We start from the raw sequence: 12978 nt of genomic DNA on the forward strand, positions 1-12978 counted from the left end.
TTGAGAAAAGTCGGAACTTAATTTAAGAGAATTTAGAATTAAAGTGAAACTTTTTATCTTCATAGAAAATAATCACAATCATAGTATAACTTTTCCTATCTTCTTTGGAAAAATTTAGAACTGAACTTTAAATTTTTATGTCTTGGTGAACTTAAAACTGATGAGGAAGCTTTTTATTTTTTTCTCTGGAGAAATTAGAATTGAAGTGTGTTCTTTGGTAAAATTCAGATAAGAACTTGAACTTTTATATCGTATAAGAAAATTTGTATCAACATTTATAAATTGTTCATCTGATTGAGAAAAATCTGAACTAAAATTGAAAATTCTTGTGTTATTTTGGGGCAATTGTAATGATAAAAAACTTATTCCATTCTAAGTGTGAAAGTTCAAAATCAAAGTTGAACTTTTCTTCTTATGAAAAAACATTTGGACTAAAGCTTTAAATTTAATTCTTTGAGAAAGGTCGAAATTGAATTTAAGAAAATTCAGAATTAAAGTGAAACTTTTTATCTTCATGGAAAATAATCACAACCATAGTATAACTTTTCCTATCTTCTATGGAAAAATTTAGAAGTGAACTTTAAATTTCTTATGTCTTGGTAAACTTAAAACTGAAGTGGAAGCTTTTTATTTTCTCTGGTGAAATTAGAATTGAAATGTGTTCTTTGGTAATATTCAGAAGAAAACTTGAACTGTTCTATCTTTTATGAAAAATTGAGCCTGCTAGCAGTATCTTTATCTCTAAAAATTCTTTTTCTTACATCTCTGACCTTTTTAATAGATATTCTGAACGTTTGATGTTCTAGCATACCCTAAAAATAATGAACACTTAAAAAAATAATGCATAAGATAATTTTAATGAAATAACAACATGTAGAATATTAATATAAAAATATGTTAAATACATTATTATACATTATTAGTACACTTGCTCTTCACTTTCCGTCAATTCATCTTTATATTCATTGATGATATTGTCTGCTAATGTCCTTTTTATTCTGCCTGCGATTTCACTGTCTATTGTCACATTATTTTTACATAGATAGCAGTTTTGGCACATTGACAAGATATGATTAATGACATTAGTGCAGGGGTATGCTTGTCTTCTTCTTGTTCTCTTTAAAATGCTAATACCGGAAAGATGATGATAGGATGTATCAAAAGGTAATGTGTTACCAGCAACAGTAGCAAGGAGTTGTCCCCGATCATCGAAAATTATTTTTAAGTTTGCATTCTCTTTGAGCACTAATTTCTCTGGTAATGTTACTCTTGCATATCCACCGTTTACACGATTGAAATTTTTGGGTACTCCAAAGAAATCTAACTTCTCGCTGTCATGACAACGTATGCATACATTTCCAAGAGTGTTACCACTTGCACTCGTTTCATAGTTCAGGTATTTCTCCTTGTCAGCATTCAACACGACGATGATTGTATCATATGCACATACTTTCGTCGAATAATTCATCTTCACTTTTTTACAGATATGAATTGTGTGTTTATCCTTCCACTGCGTAAAAAATACTGATTTAATGCATGCAATAAACTAGGTAGTGTCGATAACCTGCCATAGAGTACCAGTGGTAAAGCCACGTCGTGTCTATGAACAAGCACAGAGAACGATTGGTAGAGCTGTAAGCATATTTCATGTCATTTTAAGATACGTAAGAAAGTAAAAAAAAATCCCATGTTAAAAAAATTCAAAAATTATTTTATAAAAATGAGGGGGGGAGGCTTTGGGGTCCCGGGGCCTTTTGGGGGCTCAGGGGGCATTAGGGGGACATGGGGGCCTTTGGGGTTGGGGTAGGGGACCTCACGACACTGTTCAAATACAACTTGTGTATTATAACGACCACAGAGTTTCACCCTCAAATCCTCTTCTAAAATCATCTTTTAAAATCATCTTTTAAAATGCATCTAACTGTTTCGCCGAAATAATTCCATAAAATATCTAAAACGGTTTCGCCCAAATAACCCCTAAACGTAATTTCAGCGTGTTCCTTTTGTTTTTTGGCATCTCTGCGCTGTCCCATTTCAAATTACTAAGAAACCTGATTCCCGCGCTAAATCTATTCCTCGCTAAGATGTTTCTTGGAGAATTGTTTCCATGGCGTTTGGTTATGAATATCTTTTGGAGTTCGACCAGTAGAATTGTTTCCGAGGCAAAGACATTAATGACTTGGATCTATTCCTGGAGCAGTACCTGTCAGACATTACTAAACTTTGCCCGGAAACAATTTGATTAATGACTGACAGCACAGGTGTTCCAAATTCCCAATCGCATTGATTAACCACGTGTTCTCCCTAGGGACTCTATGTCCAAATATGGTATTCTCGTGGGACCTTTACCCCCCTTTCTACTGATGTGTTTGGGCAAATCTTGGCCTTGAGAGGGGGGTGGGGTAGTTGCCCTTCAACCACTTTTGAGTATTAAAAAGGGCACTAGCCCTTTCAATTTCCAAGCGAATGAGCCCTTTTTGAAATTTCTACAACAACGCTTTCTATAAAAACCTTATATTCCCCAAGGGCATAACTTACAACCCTTGCCCTGAAGGTTATGGGGGAGGGAGGTGTCATTCTCAACTTCCAGAACTTTCAACTACGTTGAAAAAAATGGCTATCTCAAAATTTTGATTGGATGTGTTTGGGGAAATGGTGGGCGTGAGAGGGGTTTAGCCCTTTCAATTTCCAATCGAATGAGCCCTTTTTGAAGTTCCTACTGCATCACTTTCTATAAGAACCTTATATGCCCCCAAGGCATAGCTTACAACCCTTGCCCTGAGGGTTGGGGGGGTTGTCATCCTCAAAGAACTAATCTCCAGAACTTTCAACTACGTTGAACAAAACGGCTATCTCAAAATTTTGATTGAATGTGTTTGGGGAAATGGCGGGCGTAAGAGGGGGGTTCGTTGCCCTTCAATCACTTTTGACTATCAAAAAGGACACTAGCCCTTTCAATTTCCAATCTAATGAGCCCTTTTTGAAGTTTCTAAAACAACACTTTCTATAAAAAACCTTATATGCCTCCAGGGCATAAGTTAACAATCTTTGTCCTGAGGGCTGTGAGGGGTTGTCATCCTCAAAGACATAATTTACGGAACTTTCGATTACGCTGAAAAAAATGGCTATCTCAAAAATTTAACTGGATGTGTCTGGGGAAATGGTAGGTTTGAGAGGGGGGTTTTTTGCCCTCCAATGACTTTCTACTATTAAAAATGGCACTAGCTCTTTCAATTTCCAATCGAATGATTCCATTTTGAAGTTTCTAAGACAACACTTTCTATAAAAACCTCATATACCCCCAGGGCATAGCTTACAACCCTTACCCTGACGGCCGTGGGGAGATTGTCATCCATAGACCTATTTTCAAGAACCTTCAGCTACGTTGGCAAAATGTTTGTCTCAAAATTTGGGTTGGATGTGTTTGGGGAAATGGAGGGCGTCAGAGGGGGGTTAGTTGCTCTCCAATTGCTTTCGACTATTAAAAAGGGCACTAGCCCTTTCAATTTCCAATCAAATAAGCACACTTTTGAAATTTCTTCAACAACGCTTTCTATAAGAACCTTATATGCCCCAGGTCATAACTTACAACTCTTGCCCTGAGGGCTCTGAGGGGGTTATCATCCTCAAAGACCTAATTTCCAGAACTTTTATTTGCGTTGAACAAAATGGATATATCAAAAATATTATTGCATGTGTTTGGGGAAATGGTGGACGTGAGAGTGGGGTTAGTTACCTTCCGATTACTTTCGACTATTAAAAAGGGCACTAGCTCTTTCAATTTCCAATCGATTGAGCTTTTTCTGAAGTTTTTACGAAAACACTTTCAATAAAAACCTTATGTGCCCCCAAGGCATAACTTACAACCCTTTCTCTGAGGGCTGTGTGGGGGGGGGGGGGGTTGTCATCCTCAAAGACCTAATTTCCAGAACTTTCAACTACGTTGAACAAAATTCCCTTTGAATCTCAAAACTTTGATTGGATGTGTTTTGGGAAATGGTGGGCTTGAGAGGGGGGTGGGTGACCCTCCAATCAATTTCGACTATTAAAAAGGACCCTAGCCCTTTGAATTTTCAATTCAAACCTTCCCCCCAGGGCATAACTTGAAACCCTAGCCCTGAAGGCTGTCGTAGGAGTGTCCTCCTCAAAGACATAATTTCAAGATCTTTCAACTACGTAGAACAAAATGGCCATCTCAAAATTTTGGTTGGATGTTTTTGTGGAAATGGTGGGCGTGGAAGGGGTGTAAGTTTTCTTCCATTCCCTTTCGACTATTGAAAAAGGGCAAAAACCCTTCCAATTTCCAATCGAATGATTCCTTCTCGTAGTTTATACGACAACTCCTTCGATACGAAGTACCCTGGTCTAAAACAAACCAAGAAACCAAAAAAAAAAAAAAAAGAATACATTGTGCCAACATCGTTCTTTACTTAGGCAGCGCTATTGCGCTGCCTATGACAACCCATACAACTTAACTTCAGATATTTTTGCAAACGATATTCTAAAACTTACATCAAATTAACCGAATTCAATAATTTTCTTTTCTACAATAAAAGATGTTTGTAGTATAGCAAAAGATGCTTTTGTTTCTGTTCAACTAAAATCATGTGTTGTTTTTTGTCTTAAGTAAAGTTCTAGTTTTAAAAAATTGAAAAATTTTGGAAAGTTTCATGGGTTGGTGTATTTGGGCTAGTTGCATGTGGTATTAAGCAATAGTGTCTGTTCATTTTAAGTTTTAACCTAACCCTCTATATCAATAAAAAAATTAGTTTTTTATAAGTGTCTTTCAAAAAACCTAATCTAGAAAAGAATGTTCTGCTCAACACTTCGTTTTTTTTTAAGATTCTCCTTCCCTCAACACTGATTAAAATTTTGAAAAATATGATTTCGTTCAAAATAGCCAAAAGGTCTAGTAAATATGCCTCGGATGATGCAATGCCCCTCACAGTTCCTAAGGCAATAATTGTAAATTTTGCAATTTGCCATTTTATACACGCATATTTTAGCATTAGGAAAAGGAGAAAGTTTGGATCTGGGTGTGTTCGAAAAAGGCTAGGAGTATTAAAGTTAAACTTCGTGAAACGTTGAAGGGTATGTTAAACTAAATCAAAATATACTATGTGCATACAGTTTATCAAAAGATCATATCTGCAATATTTCAAGAAAAACTGAGGGCAAGGGTGTATCCAGGGTGTTTGATTTGGGGTTGTATTCGTCGGGAGGGGGAATTGTACAAAAAAACTTTTAAAAACCATAAAAAAAAATGTATATGCATTAGCTGCGTTTCGCGAGTCAGACAATTTTTTTAATGGGGGAGGGTCAAACCCTGAAATTTTTCCCCGCTGGATACAGCCTTGACTGAGCGTATAAGGTGTAAGATTTCATAACATGTTGAGGGGGATGCTGAAAAGAGGGCAGAGGGCAGCTGCTCCCCCCCTCTTATTCCTTTTTTTAGCTGCCCTCCTCCCAAAAATATATGACCCAAATTTTAAAATAACTTAAAATAACTAACCAAGAGTAAAAATAACTACGCCTCCGGGGATGACATACCCATCGCAGCCACTGGGGCAAGCGTTGCAAGTTATATAAGTTGCCCGTTGTTTATATGTGAGGTTGGTTATTAGGAAAAGGGAACATGTTTGATCCTGAGTTTTCAAAGAGGATAAGGGTATTAAGATAAAACTTTTAGAAATTGTTTAGGGGGATGTCAAACGAAATCAAAACTCACTATATGCAGGAGAGCTATCAAAAGACCACAACAATTATGTCTAAGGATCACCTATGGGTGATAAGCTGAAACTTTAAAGGCATGTTGAGAGGGATTTTGAAAAAGGAACGGATGGCAATCAGCCCTCCACCTTAACTTTTTAGATTTCCCCCTTAACGCTGTTAGAATTCTTAAAAAGTCAATTTATTAAAAATTAGTCACAAAGTCTAATAGCTATGCCTCTTGGGTTGCCAAGCCCCCACGGCCCCCGGAGCAAGACATATGAAATATGCGATTTGTCCTTTTATGCATGCAGTATTTATCATTGAGAAAAGGAGGAAATGTTTGTTCCTGTGTAGCCTATATCCTAGAAAAGTAAGGGCATTGGGACGAAACTTTGGGGAAGGCAGAGGGTTATGTTAGCTAAATCAAAAGAAATTCAAAAGGTGTATATGCAATATCTTAGGAACGGGCAATGGTGTTAAATTGAAACTCTCATGGCCACTACTACTACTACTACGTTGGCGGTAAATCTGACTGGTTGCTAATGCGACTTTGACTACTTTTGACTGCGGCAACTTACAACTGTGACCGCGACTGCTTACAACTGCTACCACATCTACTACATCAACTTGTGACTACTTTCAAGGAAAGTTGAGAAAGATGTTGGACAAAATGAAAACGCAATATGTGCATGTTGATTTTCAATAGGACGCATCAGCAAAATCTCAGAAACGGCCGAGGGCATCAAGTTGGAACTTTTAGGGCATGTTGAACAGGGCGTGGAGAACAAGGGGCCTCCTGGTCCTTTTTAGATCCTCTTAATACTGGTCGAAATTATGAAATAGCCACTTTGTTCAAATTAGTCAAAAGTTTTAATAACTATCCGTCTGGGAATGTCATGCCCCCCACAGCCCCTGGAGAAAAACTTGTAATTTATGCAATGTTCCCATTTTTTACTTACAGGATTCATCATTGAGAAAGAGGGGGAATGTTTGATCCTGAGCGTACCAGGAAAGGCTAAGGGTATCAAGGGAAAACTTCAGGGAATATCAAGGGGGATTTTACACTAAATCAAAAAACACTATGTGCATCCACGTTATAAGAAGGGTATATCCGCAAAATCTTAGGACTAAGGGTATTTACTTTACGCTTTCAGGACCACTATTGCTGCTACTACTGTGGGTACACCTGTGACCGCTTGTGACTGGTCTACGACCACTTGGGACCACTTGTAAGTGTGACTATTTGTGACTTCGACAACCTCTACCTGAGACCGAGACTGTGTCCACTATGTGTATCCAAATTGTCAAAAGGATATATTTGCAATATCTTAGGAGCGGCTAAGGACGATAACTTTACACTTTCAGCACCACTATTGCCATTAGTCTGTGACTGTAACTGCGACTACTTGCGTCTGCGACTATGATTACTTGTAACTATTTGCAGGTGCGTCTACTTATGACTACGGCTGTGACTATTTGCATCTGCTAATGCGACTACTTGTAACTTTGACAATTTGTGACTGTAACTACCTTTGTCTGTGGATATTAGTGAATGCGATTACCCTACGTGTGATTGGGACTATGGCTACTTATGATTGCGACTGCGTCTCCGACTGCTTGATACATAAACTATTTGCAACTATCGCAACTTGCGACCGTTATTTCCGATTATGACTACTTCCGACTGCGAGTACATAGGCTACGAATACTTGTGACTGAGACTATTTTCAATCACAACAAAGTACGACTGCCATTAAGGATACTTGCGCTTGCGAATGCAACTAGAGTGCTACAGCGGCTACTTTTTACTATGACCACTCGCGACTGCGGCTGCTACTACTTGCAACTGCAGGTGCAGCAACTTGTGACTACGAGTGCAGCAACTTATAACTGCAACTGTTACTGCTCGTAACTGTTACTACTATTAGCAGTACAGTTACTGCTATAGCGATTGCAACTGTGACTGTAAATACTTCTACAACTTTAACTTTTACAACTAAAAGTATTGAATTAAATCAAAAGAGTTTAATGAAATCCTTCTTGTCAAAATGGCATAGTATATCTAGCTTGTCAAAAGGTCCTATCTGCAACATCTCACGAATGACTAAGGTTATTAAATTGTAAATTTTATTGAATATTGAGGGGAATCGTTCACTAAATCAAAAGACTCCAGGTGTATTCAAGTTGTTAAAAGAGTGTGGGATACTAAAAGGGATGTGAAGCAAAATCAAAAGACACTATATGTGCCTAGGTTGTCCAAACGGCATATTTCAATATTTCAAGAGCAGTCAGGGAAGGATATTAATTTTAAACATTAAAAGATTGTTGAGGGGGGTGCTGAACATAAGGATACTAAGTGCATCCCAGTTGTTACTGGATGGAGCTTTAATCTCTTAGGAACGGCTGAGATTATTAAGTTGAAAACTTTAGGTAATGTCGAATGGAATGTTAAACTAAATCAAAAGACACAATATGCATTCTGGTTGTCAAAATGGCATTCCGCAATATCTCAGACATAGGTAAGGGTATTAAGTTGAAAATCTAAAAAAATGTTGATGGGAATGTTAAACTTGATCAAAATACAACTATGTGCATCCCGGTAAAGGTAAGGGTATTAAGTTGAAACCTGTAGAGTGGAGCAGGATGTTGGACATAATCAAAATGCAACAATGTGTATCCTCGGTGTCAAAAGTGCGAATGTGCAATATATGAGGATTGACTGGCTAGGGGTATTTAGTTAAAACTTTCAGCAGATGTTGAAATAAATCAAAAGGTACTATGTGCATCCAGTTTGTTCAAATGTTGTGCGGATTATCTCAGGAACAATTAAGGGTATTAAGTTGAAACTTTCAGAGAATGTAGAGGTGGATGTTGAGCTCAACCAAAAGATACTATGTGCATCTCGATTGTCAGAATGGCATATCTGAAATATCCCAGGAGCTCGTTAGTGGTATTTGGCTAAAACTTTAAGGGAATGGTGAGGGGGATGTTGAAATAAATTAAAATACACCAATTGGAACTAATAAATTGAAATAGGATATTTGAATTCTTACGCTGGAGACGTGAAAAACTGGAGAAATATTTATAATGTTAGCCATTAACAAAACTTCTGCAATAAAAACTAAAAGAAATTAAAAAAAAAACTGTCCGAAAAACAAATTTTTCAAAGAGAAAAAAGAACCATATTAAGCCTATAACCAGCGGAAATAAATACCCATAATAGTTTTTGCTCAAAATGACCAAAAATTACTATTAAAGAATAAACGGAACCCAAAATGAACAGAAATTAAAAAAAACTCTACTATTTAACGCTCCTCCATATAGTTAAATTAAAAAAAAGTTTTTTCAACTGAAAGTGTGGAGCAACATTAAAACATGAAACGAACAGAAATTATTACGTATATGAGGAGGTTGCCCTTTCCTCAACACCCTGCAAATATGATCAATACCATCGGGTCAGTACGATCACCCCTGACAAAAAAAAAAAATCAAATAAAAAAAAACATGCATCCGTCATATTTCTTCTGGCAAAGATACAAAAATTCCACATTTTTCCAGATAGGAACTTGAAACCTCTACAGTAGTGTCCTCTGATACGCTGGATCTGATGGTGTGACTTTCCTTGAGATTCTTTGACTTTTAGGGGGTGTTCCTCCCCTTTTTTCAAAAATCAGGCAAATTTTCTCAGGCTCGTATCCTTTGATATGTAACGTTAAACTTAATGAAACCTATATGTTTGGAATCAAAATAATAAGCTGATTCTTTTGATACATCTATTGGTATCAAAATTTCGTTTTTAGAGTTTCGGTTACTATTGAGCCGCGTCGCCCCTGACCTATAGTTTGTTACCACGAACTGTTTGATAATTGTTACCGTCGCAAGTTTCTTTCAAAACTGTTTCGATGAAACAGAAAAAATCCTACTTTCTAAAGTATTTCTTCCTTGTCCATGTTCCCCAAAAAAATTTTTCAGATTTTGTTTACCCTTTGAGGAATTTGTTTATATGAGAGATTACATTAATTTCAAATTTTGGCCCTATCATAGCAAAAATTATTGTCTTAAGAGGTGGGACCTGATATTTCCCTGAAAAGCAAAAAAGAAACTCTTTAACTATACTGACATTATAACTTAGTGTGGTCTCTTAGAAGGGTTAGTCTAAATACTGTTTATAATTCATCACTAGTAATAAAAGAGCAAAGCTTTTGACAAAAACATTATCTCAGGCGTTTAAATTTCTCCCTCCCCCTTTAGGAAAAACTGCCGATTTTATATTCTTTTTTTTATTTTTGGCATTTCTACACTATTGGTTATTTCCTATTAAAACAGAAAAGGCGCCTACTTTCGTCCACCCTGTGTACATTTCGGAATACCACGTGTGCCGCACAGTTTTGGCCACGCTTAGCGCACTCTGCCGCGCTTAGAACATGCCATCAGGTGTGCGTGATTTCTGAAAGTGCCCCGCAAAAAAAAACAAGCTGAATCAGAGGAAAAGCTATTCTCTAAAAAGGATAACTGAAATAAAGCTTCAAAGTCCATTTAGGGGTTCTAAATGGAATTTGTGAAGGTATTTTTGTTAGTTTTTTTATTTTTATTTATTTTTATTTGTTATATTTTATTTGTATTTGTTATTCACACTGTTATTTTTGAAAAGAACGTTGGATGGCAAATCGAAAGGTATATTTTCACGTTTTTTGACTTCTGGTAATGTGGACATCTAAAAGTATGAATAAAAAAGAAGGATAAAAGACGGTATGAAAGCACAGGGATGGCCATACAGCTGAAGCTTCAATACCACATATAGGGTGCTGTCCACAAATACCTCAAACGAAACAATTAAGGCTGGAGATATTGGTAAAAACTATAGTGCACATAGCTGGAAGGTGCTTACCCAAAACTAGTTTCTACCTCACATCTTTGCATCTATTTTAATTTTTTTTTTGGGGGGGGGGAGGGGTCACGTTGATATCCCCTACTAGAGGCTACCTTAAATTAAAATTGAACAACCTTACAAACCTTACAAGAGGTGCTTGCAAACCTTGCCCCGAGGACTGTGAGAGGTCAGGTCATCTCTGGAGGCATAGTTATTACTCCTTTTGAATGTTCTGAAAAAATGACGATCTCTAATTTTTAGTCGGTGTTGAGGGGTCTAAAAGGAATTTGGGGACTGGCTGCCCTCCACTCACTCTTCAATATTCCCCTCAATATGTCCTGGAAGTTTCAAATTAATAGCCTCAGCCGTTCCTGAGAAATTGCTGATATGCCCCTTTAAAAGCCACCACGCACTTAGTGTGTTTTAGTTCTGTTAAACACCCCCCTCAACGTTTTCTCAAAAAAATCATCTTAATATCTTAATCATTTTTGGAGACTCAGGATCAAACATGCCATCCTTGCCTACAAGACCAACCCTATATGTAAATTATTATCAACTTGCATAACTTAAAGCCCTTGCCCCAGGTCCTGTGGAAGGCCATGCCATCCCTAGGGGCATAGTTATTTGACCTTTAGACTATTTTGAACAAATTGGCTGTCTCAAAAATTTGATCAGATTTTTTTCAGGAGAGGGCAGGTAAAGGCCATGGTAGGGGGATTGGTTGCTCTCTGATTACTTTTAAAGATCCTCCTCAAAATACTATAAATTTTCAACTTAATACCCTAAGCCGCTCCTGAGATACTCCTTTTTTATAGCCTGTGTGCCCATGGTGTTTTTCATTTAGTTCAACATACCCCTTAACATTCCCTTTAGTTTCACCTTAATAACCTTAGCGTTTCTGAAACCACGCAGGATCAAACATTTCCCCTTTCCCAATAGTATATCCTATATGTACAATGGGTAAATTGTATACCTTACAACACCTGCTCCAAGAATTGTGGGGGGGTGTCATTTCATCCCCAGAAGCATGTATATCCGGCCTTTTGACTATTTTGAAAACTTTCTATCTTGAAATTTTGGTAATTATTGGGGGGGGGGGTCTAAAAATGCTGATGGGGGCTCGTTGCCACACATTTCGTTCAACACAAGCTGAAAGTTTCAACTTAATACCCTTGGTCGTTCCTGAGATATTGCTGATACGTCCTTTGACAATCAGCGTGCACTCAGGGTGTTTTGGTTTTGCTCAGCATCCCCTTTTAAATTTCTGTGAAAGTTTCACCTTAATACTTTAAGCCTTTCAGGAGACCCAGGATCAAATATGTCCCTCCCCCCTATTCTAAAAAAACGAATGCTGTAAGTAAACAACGGGCAACTTCCAAAACTTACAGCACTTGCCCGAGGGATGTGGAGGGTCATATCGTCCTCAGAGGCATATTTATTTGCCCTTTAGACTATTTTGAACAATTTGGCTCTCAAAATTTTGTCAGGATATATTTAGGGGAAGAACAGCTTAAAAAACATGGAAGGGGGGTCGGTTGCCTTTTAATCACATTGATTATCAAAAAGAGCACTAGAGCTTTTAATTTCGAATCGAATGAACCCCCTCCGAAGCTTTTATAACCACTGCTTCCACATAACCGAGTCAAACTCGAAACAAGCAAAAATTAACATGAGTTGGGCTGACAACCCCCGTGCCTTCTCAAGACCAGAACAAAATTTGCACTTTACTGAAAATAAAATACATTTTAAATGTTTACACTTTTTTACTTTAATAAACAGAAAAGTATTAAGACTTTAAGGAATAAATATCGTCATATGTATATTAAACTGGCATTCCATGGTCATTTGTTTTTGTTTTTTTCAGTAAAGTGCAAATTATGTTCGGGTCTTGGGAAGGCATGGGGTTGTCAGCCCTATTCATGTTATTTTTTTCTCGTTTTGAGTTTGACTCGGTTACTTATTGTAATTTCTTTTTGTTTTGGGTTTCATTTATTCATTGATGGTGATTTGTGGTAGTTTTATGCTTGGAACATTGTTTGACTTTATATCTGCTTATTTTTTGTGCAATGAAGCTCTTTACTTTTATTTGAAATACTTGTTTTGCGGAAAATTTTTAAATTCAGTTTTCAAAAAGGGCACTAGAACTTTCAATCTGCAATTGAATGAGCCCCTCCGAAGTTTCTATGGCCACCCTTTTCATTTAAAGTGGCTCTGGGGAAAAAGATAAGACAGACATTGAAGTATCGTTGCCGTTTATTATAGGCAACGCTAGAGCGTTGGCTCGCATTGGATCCCTAGAAATAATTTCAGTTAAAGTGTCCAATAACCAAGACATAGCAACACTCGATTATTCCTTGGTATTATGAGCTTACACTCGTATTATGGAACACTTGTTT

The sequence above is a fragment of the Artemia sp. Qi Xiang Cuo genome, chromosome 1 (assembly GCF_049724085.1).
Source record: "Artemia sp. Qi Xiang Cuo chromosome 1, ASM4972408v1, whole genome shotgun sequence".
NCBI lineage: Eukaryota > Metazoa > Arthropoda > Branchiopoda > Anostraca > Artemiidae > Artemia > Artemia sp. Qi Xiang Cuo.